This window comes from Chinchilla lanigera, unplaced genomic scaffold (assembly GCF_000276665.1).
Source record: "Chinchilla lanigera isolate Chin_1 unplaced genomic scaffold, ChiLan1.0 scaffold00018, whole genome shotgun sequence".
Taxonomy (NCBI): Eukaryota; Metazoa; Chordata; class Mammalia; order Rodentia; family Chinchillidae; genus Chinchilla; species Chinchilla lanigera.
Genome location: NW_004955419.1, coordinates 25,368,765 through 25,382,435, shown reverse-complemented (window position 1 = coordinate 25,382,435; position 13,671 = coordinate 25,368,765). Strand labels below are relative to the sequence as shown.

General features: G+C 39.5%; 1 protein-coding gene across 1 annotated transcript in view; it reads right to left on the bottom strand.

Moving 5' to 3' along the window:
- Positions 1-214, bottom strand: part of Tex10 (testis expressed 10) — a 63,271-nt gene extending 63,057 nt beyond the window's left edge. Inside the window, exon 1 of the mRNA XM_005382811.2 lies at positions 27-214. The gene's annotated coding sequence lies outside the window, so the exon portion shown is untranslated. The remainder of the gene's footprint in view (positions 1-26) is intronic.
- Between the last annotated feature and the right edge of the window lie 13,457 nt (positions 215-13,671).

The window sequence follows — 13,671 nt, the reverse complement described above, 5'->3', positions numbered from 1 at the left end:
CCGGCGGGCGGGCGGCTGCCGCTCACCTGAGGCCCCGCCCGGAACCTGGGCGCGGACGCCCGGGCGAAGAGCGTGCGAGCAGAAGCCCACGGGGTGACAAGGGGCACCGCCGGCCTGCGCCGCTTGCTCCCGGAGCGTGTTTTCAAATCGCCTGGACCTCACGCGGCCGCGTCTCCTTCCGCCGCCCGGAAATAAGGGCCCCTCCCCCGCCGCGCTGCGCTCACGTGACCGCGCACCAACGCCGCGCGCAGCCAGGAGGCGGGAGCGGCAGGCCACGCCCCCTGGAGGAGGGGGCCGCGCCGGAAGCCCCCTGGTGGCTGCGGAGGGGCGGCGGTGCACCCAAGGGCTGGGCTGCAGAACAAAGCGTGGCTCTCAGGTCCTCTCCAGGACTTTGCTCTTCTGCATCTAGGAGAATGTCACCCTGGTTACAGCTAGTTGAGAACACGCCTTTCCTCCTTCCCTGGACCACTGTGGTTCGGAGGCGCATTCTCCAGACTTGGAGCTGCGTTCAAACGAGAGTATACACTGGACTGAATTGAGGAAGGCAAAAGTTTGGGACAGCAAGGATAAAATCTCTGAGGACTTTAACCTGAGCAAAAGTGAAGCTGGCAACATAAAGGAGGGAAGAATGCACCTAGCCTGGAGGTCTGACTATAGGATTTGTACCCAATAAAGTATATCTGAGCCTACAGTTCCTTCTAACATTAAGTGGGTCCCGGAAAGTTAAGGGAGAAATTAAAATGCCTAGAGAGGAGATAAAAAGGGAAGAAGTAAGAACCTTTTAAAGGTAATCTTCCCAGGGGCTGGGGATATAGCTCAGTGGCATAAGTGCCTGTCTGGCAAGTGCAAGTTCCTGAGTTCAATCCCCAGTACCAGAAAAAAAAAAAAAAAAGATAATCTTTCAAAGATTGGAAGAAAGAGCTCTGGGTATGAAGTGTAGACCTTGACTTAAATTTGTCTCTATAGCTCACCAGATAAAAGACTTGTGTCATAAAGATCCTCATTGGATAGGAACAACAATGGTGTCTGAATCTGGGAGACCCAAGCACTGGAACTAAGACCATGCCCATTCTATGATCAAAGACAAAGAGACTGTCCCAGAAACCCAGTCTACCTTTTGCTGGCAACACAGCTACACCACCATAACCTGCCTTAGATATAACATAAACATTAGAGCATCATTTGCATTGTATGTCATTTAGAACTATGAAATCAGAAGAGGAAACGTTTTCGCTAGCCAGATGTGTTCACTAAACTCCAGAATCATGTGTACCAGCTTATCCAACATTTCCTCCAGGTAGCTGGTGTGCATATCAAGGCCAACGAGTCCCAAACTGAACACCTGTTATCCCTACAAAATCTACTCTTTCTGTAGCTACCTTATCTCCAACAGCAACTCTATCTTATGGGTTATGCAAAACTATGGGGCTTCATCCTTGCTTCTTTGTTGCTTCACACCTCACATAAATCCACCAGGAAATTCTGTTGATTCTGCTTCCAAACACATTTTGAAGTCAGCCACTCATCATTGCTTCCTTGCTACCTTCACCTCCTGATCAGTGCAAAAGACCTCTGAACAAATCTCTCTGCTTTCACTCTTGCCCCTCTTCTCCCTATAGTCTAGTCTTACCAGATCAGCTATATCGTACAATTTATGTCAGATCAGGTCACTCTTGCTTAAAATCCTTCAGTGATTCCTCATTTTATCAGGAGCATTAGTCACGGTATTTTACGCAAATAAAGCGCAAAAAAAAAAAAAAAACCCACACACAATGACGATGTTTTAACACACTAACGCAACTGTTGTACAGTATGTTGTCTGGTCAAGAGTGGCACTTAGACTGTAGTGTCACCCCTTTGTGTCAGTGGTGAGAAACAACTTGTGGATCACTCTGTAGAGGTTTTTTCAAGTGAGATTTTCAGTTTAACTATCAAGGAAAGTTATGAACACCAAGCAGATTTTTTCAAACTTTGCTGTTTAAATAGTGGAAAGTTCGAGCTTGGAGCTGTTCCACAGCCAATGTATCACTGTAACTTGAATCAAGGTCTTTGACCCACACCAGAAAAATACTAATTACAATGAACATACATTCTAGATTGTTTAGGAAATTCCACTCCCTAAACTCTGTCCAATTGGCCACATAGCCAGTGTATTACTTTCCTGAGGCTACTGTAGCAAAGTACCATAAATTGGGTGGCCTAGAGGGCATAAGATGGTCTAGTAGACCCATCCCTTACTTTGCTACTGTAAATTTGTGTTTTAGCATTATAGTAGCCAGCTGTGCATTTTAGTACCTTTCCCTGAGGGATACAGAAAGCAATCTATGCATTTATCCACTTGGTATGATGAATGGCAAGGAGTGTACATGTGTGCAAAAGTAGCAAAATAGGATTTTTCCCCACCTTACACTCCATATAACTGGTTTTGTGTATGTTTACCTGAGCATCACGGAAGGTCCAAAAGACTCACACCAATCCAGGATTTGTTTTAAAAAAATTTCTTCTAGAGCCAGGCGTGGTGGTGCATGCCTGTAATCCCAGCACTTGGGAGCCTGAGGCAGAAGGATCATTGCAAGTTCAAGACCAGCCTGGGCTGCAAAGTGAGCTCAAGCCCAGTCTGAACTCCATAGTGAGACCCTGTCTCAAAAAGACCAAAAAAAAATTTCTTCTGATTTTTCTGTTTGAAGTAGCCCAATTCACTACAGTGGCACATGAAAAACCAGACTTGCAAGTTTTGGAGGAGGTCAAAAGTGAATCATCAGATTCTTCATGCATGGATGATGAAGATGATCAATTATGATAAAATATGTGCTTTCATAACAGAAGAGTGGTATGGATGGATGATGATGATGGCTTTGACCTTGGCCATGTGAGCCAAAGTTCTTATGACAGTAAAATGGAGCAAGAATTGACTGACAGGAAATACAGAACTCCTTGATTCAGATGATGAAAAAAACAGTAATGTAAGTATATATTTGACAAGTTGAAATGTTGGAAAATTACCACACCAAATGAATGATCCAATGTTAGAGAATTAGGTCCAAAAATATAGTCTTGGACAGAGGTGAAATGTATTGGACAGAATGCCAGCACTGCCATCAATGTTGAAAATTGTTACAGACAAAATGCTACAAGATGCTGTGAAATACACAAAGACTGAAATGCAAGTAAAATGTTCTGTATGTACCAGTAGCCTTATTCAAAAGTGTATTTATTATAACACCTCAATAGCTGAACTGAAAGCATTCTTAGATCTGCTGTACTTAGCATGGGTTTCTCGTGGTGATCGCAGGAGTGTACACAATTTATGGAAAAGTAACGAGTCAAAATATGACATAAAATTTATGCCCTTGTAGATGCAAAGACTTCTTAGGTTTTCAGTTTAGACATTTATCCTGGAACTCAGCCATCAGGTCTTTATTCATATAGTAATAAACTAATGATGAATGGACTTGTTGCTCCCATCCCCTAAACTCATCAGAATGTGACATTCAACAATTGGTTTACCAGTTTCCAGTTGATGTTACATTTGCTAACAGAGCACAAGTTGACCAGCACAGAAATTGTATGCAGGAATAAAGCAGAAATTCCAAATGAAATGTCATAATTTCAAAACAGAGAATTGTATAGTACAATCTTTGAATTTTAGAAAGATATAGCATGGCCTCACATATGGCAAAAAAACAAAAAACAATCAAACTGCTACTGCTAATGTCAACATTTCACTAGGATGAAAATATTGATAGGGAACCTCTACAAGACAGAATACTAAACTGGGTGTGTCGTTCACTTCTGTAATCCCAACAATCTGGAGGCTGACGCAGGAGGATCGCCTTGAGTTCAAGGCCAGGCTGAACTGCTTAGCAAATTGTCACTTGAAATAGAAAGCACTGGCCAATGGTTGTGGTTTACTCGATCCTAAACGTGTGGCCTAAACAGTTTGATAGTTTTAGAGTTTACTTCTTATTACAAAATAACAAGTGCAAAATATCACAGAGAAATTTTCTCAGAGGGTTGAGATTGGAGCTCGTAAGAGATCATTTACAGCAGAGGAAAAATGAAATGTTTCTGTCCAGGAAACTATGCCAAAAACTTGTGAAGCACACTGATGAGTTGACAGGTGAACAGGCAGGTGCAGCATTAGGAAGACTCACTATGACAACAGGAAAATAAAAAAGATGTCAACTGCCCTACAAGAAAGGACAGGAAAATAAAACATACATGCGATCAGTGTAAGAGATACTTAAGTATGGAGCATGCAGTTGTCATGTGTGAAGACTGCCTTGGGTATGACAGTTGAAACAAAGTCAGAGCTGGGGATATAGCTCAGTGGCACAAGCGCCTGCCTGGCAAGCACAAGGTCCTGAGTTCAATCCCCAATACTGCAAAAAAAAGAAAAGAAAAAAAAAAAGAAACAAAGCTTAATTCTTTTTTTTTTGTTTTGTTTTTTTTGTTTTGTTTTTTTTTCCAGTACCAGAAATCAAACTCACAACCTTGCACTTGCCAGGCGGGTGCTGTGCCACTGAGCTAAATCCCCAAACCCCGACAAAGCTTAATTTTGTGGTAGACTTTTGTTTGTGTTTACATTGTAGTTTACATAGGTTTTTATTTTTGATGTTATCTTTTAGGTTTTATAAGTGAGTAAACAGCTGATATGAAAATGTTGTCTATTCTAAGCACTCATTACATATTTGGTATTTTACTTTATTGATATCTTATTTTCATACTAAGTGCATGCTGTACAACATAATAGGAAGCTCATGACAAAACAAGAAGAGAAGAGAGGTGACAACACTGCTACATAGGAAAGGAAAGTGAAGCACATGTGCTGTCAGTGTAAGTGAAATGCATGCATGGAACATGCAGTTGAAGCAAAGCTTATTTTTATGGTAGATGTTTGTGTTTATATAGTAATTCACATAGGTATTATTTTTATGTTATCTTCTAGATTTTGTAAGCAAATATACAACTGATGTGAAAATGTTGATGTGTATTCTAAATGCACAATACATATTAAGAATTTAATACTTTATTTTATTGATATTTTATGTTCCTGTTAACTATACACTGTATATAGTAAGAACCTCATGACAGGGGCTGGGGATTTAGCTCAGCGGCACAGTGCCTGCCTGGCAAGCGCGAGGTTGTGAGTTTGATTCCCGCTACCGGAACAACAACAACAAAAAAAAGAACCTCCTGACAGCAAGACCATTGAGATGTCAAGTATGTCCTACAAAGGCCAGGAAAGCAAAAAAATGTATACACCATGTGAGTGATGCAAGGATGTGCAGTTATCAGGCATGCAGACTGCCTTAGATGTGATAATTGAAGATTTTTTTGTAAGGTGCTATTGGTATTTTCATTATAGTCCATATAAGAATTCCTGTTGTTCCTTTTTAGACTTAGTACACCGAAAAACAGTCGATGTTGAAAATTTTGATGCTTTTTTATAAACATTCAATAAATATTAAATACTCAATATTTTATTTTGTGACATTTTCATTTAAGTATCCATTGTGCAATATAATAAAACATAAAATTAAAATAATTCAACAATAGAAATATTCTAAAGAATAAATGTGAGTCTGACACATGGTTATGTGCCTTGATGATACAATTAGTCTTATGTCCTAAGGGTTTAAGTAATAGAAATGTACAGGTTTTCAATTTTAGAGACCACAGAAGCCCAAAATCAAGATTGTCATTCTATCCAGGGTGACAGGTCCCAAGATCGAGGTGCCCGTGGATGAAAGGGAAAAGAAAGAGAGACAAGAAAAACAAGAGAGGCAAAAGTCTGGGATCGGGGATTTACAACCTCTTGGACTGCAGCCCTGATTACCAGTCTCAGTCACCTTTTATTGAGTGAGAACCAAGGGCATAGCTAGTATAAATGGGCAGATACCAAACATTTTAGTAATTAAAGCATTATCCTTCTTCAATTCTGCCTCTTATGCTGCTGGCAACAATCCCCTGGTGGGCCTCCTACACCCAGCACCACGCATACTCAGTTCAGCTGGGAGTTATAAGTTGACCACTAGTTATCAATCCACTACAATCACAGTCCTTACTGCTCATTAATTTTACAGTGCATGGCAAGACTAAAAAATAGGGATCTCCTGCAATTCAAATATATTGTTCTCTGCACGTGAAAGGTTTCAGTTCATTTTGCAACAATAAACAAATCATTGTGTGTCCTCAGTGCATTCTAATCAAAGACTATCCTCCACACACAGTATCTTCCTTTTCCTTTTATTTCAACTATAGTGTTCATAACATAGTTGGTACTCAATAAAAATATTTTTTGTTCTATGATACAAATCACTGACTTTTTTTTTTTTTTTACAGCAGGGGAATGACATGGGTAGACTTGGGAATCAGATAGCCATCCATGATGGTAGCATGGAAGATGAACAAGGTTGACAGGATGAGAGCTGTCAAAATAAGATGTCTTGTTTTTCTCCAAATAGTCACCAGTCACTGCCAAAAGCACTTTCCATGAGTGATGCTACAGTAACTCCTAAATATGTAGCCCCGTGCAGCACCCATGTTGGATGTTAAATACTTCTGTTAAATATCTACTTTATGGAAGAATATTTTGGTGGCTAGGAGCAGGAAGCCACTCAAGCAACTCAAGCTTTTTTGTGTGAGCACTAAGCTAGATTACATTTCCCAGTGTGTAGGATTCCTTTGGGTTTTTGCTGTACCCTGGGAAGGAACGGGGCAAGAATGAGGAAAAAATAGATGAGACAAAAACTGGGATCAGGTGGAGGTCCTCTCTCTCAGCGGCGAAGGGGAACGGCCCAAGAACAGTAGAGCATTTATTTATACCAAGAGGTTGGTTAATTTTCACCTCGCTGTCCAGCAATCAGTTAACAAGCTACAACGGCTTCTTTACACACTATGAGGAGCTCCTGTGTTCTTGGAGTTCCCATGTTCTCGTGCTGGCTTTGTCCTGCACCTGTAGTTACCTTCCAGCTTCCACGGCTCCCGACACCAGTGTCTCTTAAATTAGGTGTGACCCTGTATGTGTGTTCTAGCCAGTGGGGTGTGAGGTAGAGGGGATGGAAGGGATAAGCACCACTTCTGCACCAGCACATTAAGACTAGGTTGAACCTTTTCCTATACCCTCTTTCCAAAAGCTCAAATCTGTTCATGTCACCCTTTCTCAGTCATGCAAGTGAGAAGAATATCCTGCTGAATGGCAGAGATGCAAGACAGAAAGAGATTGGGTCCCTGGATCATTACTCCCTGGCCTGGAAACCTGCTCTGCAGTGAGATGGGAAATGAACTTAGGTATTCTTTAAGCTATTGAATTTTGAAGGTTTATTTTTTTCTATCAACATAGTCAACAGGGTGGGAGTTAGAGAGTAACACTAAAAACAGGGCTATTCTAATAATCCCAGAAAAGTAGTAATAAACACCATGATGGAGAAGATGGTATGAGGTTTAAAGATATGGAGATATTTATAAAAAGCATTCAAGACGATTGCTTTACCTTCAAATGTCTTAAAATGATAGCACAGTCTTTAGCCCACGGCTTGATTTCCTGTGAGGAGACTTTTATTCCCACCAGTTAACTAAAACTTTCCATTCAAAACTTATCAAAGACCTAAAAACAACAAATCCAATTGCCTTTTCTGTCCTCTTAGGTTTTTTTTTTTTCCTGTTCATAGGCTATCACACTGTTGACCACTCCACAGTGCTGTACATATTGGCCCCAGTCATCTTGCACTCTCTCTGTCGTTTTATTAGCTCATTCTTGTTCCAGTGTTTTAAACATAGGTGTTCCTGCCCTTAAGTTCTCTTTTTTCTAGACATAGTGATCTCACTCAGTGTCAAGGCTTCAGCTAAGCATTGTGTGACCAATGGTCACACTTATTCTTATGGAGAGGAATGAATATCAACTGGTTTGGCATACACATATCCAACCTGCGAAGTGGGTTGGGAAAGGAGGGCAAATGACCTCTCTTTCTAGTCCAGATAGGTCATTTCCACTCATGAAAAAGTTTGGACTTCTGACACCTGAGTAGGATTGTCCAAGAAATGACCTGAGAACACCTCAAGTGATGCTGGCTATCAGTGTTTGCGTCCCACTCCCTCAAGTGTAAGGGGCTGTGGCTGAGCTCAACTTCCCATGGGCCCTGGTAGCACTAATGTTTCCCTGAATCTTCATGGACAGGTGGCATCTAACCTCAGACCTTTTAATACTAAAGCTTGCCTCTCCTGCTCCCTCCCCCTCTCCCTCTCTTTTTCCCCCCTCTCTCTCTTTCTCTCGCTCTGTCCTTTCTAGCTTATTTTCTTCCTTTCATTCTATCAGTATTACTGGGGTTGAACTCAGAGTGTTGGCTATATCCCCAGTCTTTTCTTTTCTTTTTTTGGTTTTTCTCCGGTACCAGGAACCGAACTCACAACCTTGCACTTGCCAGGCAGGCGCTTTCCCCAGTCTTTTCATTGTTTTTATTTTGAGACAGCTCTCACTAAGTTGTCTGGGCTGGGCTCAAACTTCCAGTGCTTCTGCCTCAGCCTTCAAGAGTGCTCTTGTTTCTTTGAATTAGTCATGTACATGGAGATTCACTGACTAGTGGGGGTATAGTCTCACTGATAATAGTGTATTACAGCTGAAGACCAACTATTCATTGGAAATTAAGAGTTTACTGGTAACTAAAACTTACTCAATAAAATGATGTCATACTTTGTAATTAAGAGGTGGATTTGGATGGAAGAAATGGCATCAAAGCCCTCGAAGGTAATAAAATAATATTTTTTTTGTCCCTGAGTTCTACTTAAAAATAAACTGCTGGGCTGGTGATGTAGCTCAGTGGTAGAGTATTTTCTCAGCAGGCACAAGGCCCTGGGTCTGATCCCCAGCACATAAAATAAATAAAAAGATGTTTAACATTTAAAATACTTCAATGTTAAACTGGGCGTGGTGGTGCATCCCCATAATCCCACACTCCTGAACTCTGAGACGAGAGGATTGCAAGTTAGATCCCAACTGAAGCAATTTAACAATTTCTCAAGACCCTCTTTCAGAATAAAAAAATAAGAGGCTGGGGATTTAGCTCAGCGGCACAGCTCCTGCCTGGCAAGCATGAGGTTGTGAGTTCGATTCCTGGTTCCAGAAAAAAAACTGAATAAAAAATAGAAAGGATTAGGATTGGAACTCAATGATAAGGCCCTGGGTCCAATCCCTACTACAAAAAAGAAAGAAAGAATCAACATCAAAGTATTAAATTTCTGTTCTTCCCTTCCTCCTTCTATTGTAGCTCTGAGGTTGTGTTATTACACAATAGCTCTTCTCTTTACACTTCCTAGGCATTAAATTGTGTTGCCTTCACCCTGTGTCATCAAGGAGAGCTGGAAGCGTGGGAGGTAATCATATATGTATCAGTGCTTGCTGAAATTTTATTTCTTTGCCAACAAAATACAATATATCATCGAGAATTATAGTACATATAATATAGAAGAGAGGAAGGAAATTGACATTAGCTAAAAACTTACTTTGTGCCAAACTTTATTTGAGAGTCTTTTATTGCATCAGTTATTTTTTTTTTCTTTTTTTTTTTTGGATTTTTTTCCTGTACCAGGAGTCGAACTCACAACCTTACACTTGCCAGGCAGGCACTGTGCCACTGAGCTAAATCCCCAGCCCCTGCATCAGTTATTTCTTATTAGTGCTTAATCTTTTGATTATAATACTTGTTTTTTGTGTAGTTTAGGGAAATCTATCTATTCACTGTATTAAGGAAAATCAAATTTACTCATCAATCTTGTAACATTTAACTAGGTACTATGACTTTACCGATCTTACATAATTAATTCAATCAGTATACAAGATTATTCTACTCACTGACTATCTTCAATTAAGGCAAACAGTACTTATAATATTGTATTCTTTTTTTGAAGGGACTATGGTACATGTGAAAATAAACAATAATTATAGCAGAAATGTTTCTCAAATACTTTATAGAGCTAGACTCTTTCCAAGATTGTTTCCTGAACCTACAACTGTCTCAAAAACAATATACATTTTAACTCTTTTTAAAAGGGTGTATATTTAAGGCATAAAACATGAAGTTTTGATATCTATGTACAAAAAGAAATAATGTGGCCACAAGAACTAACACATTGCTCGCCTCACACAGCTTATCTTTTATGTGTATGGTTCTATTAACTCTTATTTGAAAATTATTTAATTATTTCAACACAAGATTCTTGTAGAAAGTATATTAATGAATAAGGATAACGCCTTTCTACCACCTTTATATGCCAGTTAGGTTATTTAGAGAATGCTATGCAAATATAACCTTTTTTGTTATTGTTATGATTAAATATTCTCCATAATGGAATTTTAAGTCTAGCTTGAAGAAAAAAACCACTGCTAAATGCAAGGTATTTATGGCAATAATTTTTCAGTAGCTCCCTCCTCAGGCTGACAATAGCCAAATTAGCACATGTCTAAGACAGTAGCAGTCTGGATTCTTTCTGTTTTCTCTTAGGAATCATACAGTTTAGTTTTTCACTTAGAAGCCCCACTAACCCAACTATATGAGAGTATTTTACATAGTCATCATTACTTCGAGTCCCCTGCAAGTCCCACAAGCATGTTTACAAAGTACACAGACTGTATCTATTTTTAAATTCTATGCTTTTTATCTTCACAAAGCAACTATATCTGGTATATTTACCAACACCTGACACTAAGGCATTTTAAAATATTTTTAATAGTGTTCAAATAGCTGTCAGAATTAGTGAAGCAAATAAATCAGCACTTCAGCACTGGAAATGACTTCCAAAGGTGAAAAGAGAACATCTGTTAAAAATTCTTCTAATCAATATTTCTAAGAGCTTCAGCATCTAATTTTAAATCTCTTTCAGTTCGACTTGTTCTTTGCTGCTTCCCCAAGGTGATTAGCATTTATAACTGGCAGAGGGAATTAAACTCCCTGCCTTAACCTGATGAATCATAGGTAACAAGGTCAATCACCAGCCTTACTAAATAGTTTATTCACTTAAAAGTTTAAGTAGTTGCATTTTACTTCTAGAAATTATAATTCTAGAATATAAAAGACTTTTGCTTCAATTAATCTTAATAAGCAGTTATGTGATAAAAATAAACATTTTAATTTGCTTTTTATTTTTTCAAAATTTTTATTAGTACATGTTTGCAGTACATAATGATTACACACATCGTGGGGAGTTGGGACATGTACATAGCACATCTTCATTACTTTTTTTTTTTTTTTGGTTTTTTCTCCGGTACCGAGAACCGAACTCACGACCTTGCGCTTGCCAGGCAGGCGCTTTGCTGCTGAGCTAAATCCCCAGCCCCTTATCTTCATTACTTTTACTTCTCCCCCTCTCTCTTCCCTCCTCCCTCCATCCATCTCTTAGTTCCCTTCCCACTTGGAAAAGACCTATCTCCTGGTTTAAACATGCTTTAAGTAAATAAAAATTACACCTCGATGAAGATGCTACCTCTCTGAGATAAAAGCTTATCATTGTCAAGTACTTAGAATAGAGTACACGCCATTCTAAGACCTTTTCATGACCTTTACATGAATCAATTTATTTAATTTTTATAAAAACTGAGGAAGCTACTACTAAGTTATAGTTTTATGGACTCAGAAACGGAGACTAAGAAACTTGTTACTTAAGCAAGTAGAGTTCCGTCCCAGACCACCTGGCTTTGAACTTGTATTCCTAACCACTGCAATAAAGTGGTCTCCAATCTAAAATGGTTTAACTTACTATTTTTCAACTGCACAATGGTGTGAAAGCAATATGCATTCTGTAGAAACTCTACTGTACATTTTGGTATTTCCCAGGCGAGTGCTGTGTGGTATGATATTCATGTGATGATAGGAAGGGGCAGCAGACCTCAGTTTTCGGTCAGCCATGGATTCACAGGCAAAATAGATCATACTGTATAGCATACTGTGTTGCTAAGCTTTTTGGTAGGTGTATTAAATGCATTTTCTTTTTTTTTCTATTTTGTTTTGTTTTGTTTTGTTTTTTCTCCGGTACCAGGAATCACACTCACAACCTTGCAATTGCCAGGCATACGCTGTGCTGCTGAGCTATATCTCCAACCCCCTAAATACATTTTCAATTATGGTAATTTACATTTAGTTGGATATAAACATATATAAGCATTCAGGAACAGAATCCTACCTGAGAGGAGGCCCAATGAGAAAGACTGGTGACTTCAAAGGAGGCCTAACACACATTAGGCAAGCACTCTACCACTGAGGTACACCCCCAGCCCTTTTTTAAAATTTTATTTTGAGAAAGGAGTCTTGATAGGTTGTCTAGTCTGGCCTCAAATTTGTGATCTTTCTCCATCAACCTCCCAGGTAACTGAGCTAATGGATGTGCCCCACTGCACTGGGTTTGAGTTAGGTCTACATTTTGATTTGGGGCTAGGGATTTAGCTCAGCGGCACAGTGCCTGCCTGGCAAGCACAAGGTCGTGAGTTCAATTCCTGGTACCAGAAAAAAAAAAAAAAAAAGTACATTTTGATTTGGTCTGTTGGAGTTAGTGCAGGAGCTCAGTCCAAATCAATGGCATCCTATAAATTTTATTTAACAGACTCCACACAGCAAAACAAAATGCCTTCAATAAACTAGAGCATTTTCCTAAGAAAGAATGTTACACCAAATATTTGCTTCCCCTTCCTACCATCATATGAAGATCCAAAAGAATGACACCAGCATCTGCTCAGATATGGTGAAGCCCTTATGGTGATGGCATCACATGGAGGGGAGACAGAGAGAGAGAGAGAGAGAGAGAGAGAGAGAGAGAGAGAGAGAGAGAGAGAGAGAGAGAGAGAGAGAGAGAGAGAGAGAGAGAGAGAGAGAGAAAGGAGAGAGAGGTTGAGGTTGGTCAGTTATGACCAAGATGAGAGGCAGAGGGTGGTGGGAAGAGCCAGACCAGGCTCAGTCTTTTATAACAGCTCACTCTCAGAGGAACTAATCCATTACTGCAAAACCCAACCCATTATGAGCACCTGACCTTCATCCATACACGAAGATGCAACCCTCATGACCTAATTGCGTTCTCTTGGGTTCCACCTTTTAACAGTTCTGCCATCTCTCAACTTTGCCGCACTAGCGACCAAGCTTCTAGTACACAAACCTTTGGGGTACAAACCATACAGAAGTCATACTGACTACTGTAATGGTAACACACATTTACCCACACAATAAAATTGTACAGAGCTAAGTTCACATGCACACGTGTATACACAAAAATGCACATAAAAGTGGTAAAATCTGAAAATGTGTAGACTGATTCAATGTCAAATTTTTGGTTTTGATCCTGTACTGTAGTTATGAAAGATGTTATCATTGTAGGAAACTGTATTATGGGTAGGTTGATATTTCTGTATTATTTCTCAAAACTGTACATGAATCTATAGCAAAATAAAAATTTAAACATGAAACAAAAATGGCTTCAGACTAAAAGTATAATGTTTATTAGCTTTGTCGTTGAACCTCAATAATCCTTTTCTAAAGACCATAATTATAGATTCTCTATGACTTACAGTTAGCTTAGATCCCAAGGAACCTATTGTTAAGTTGAAACATTGGAGGTTGAAAATACGTTTAATACACCTAACTTCCTGAACATCAGAGTTTAATAACACAACATGATGTAGAGCACTGGTTG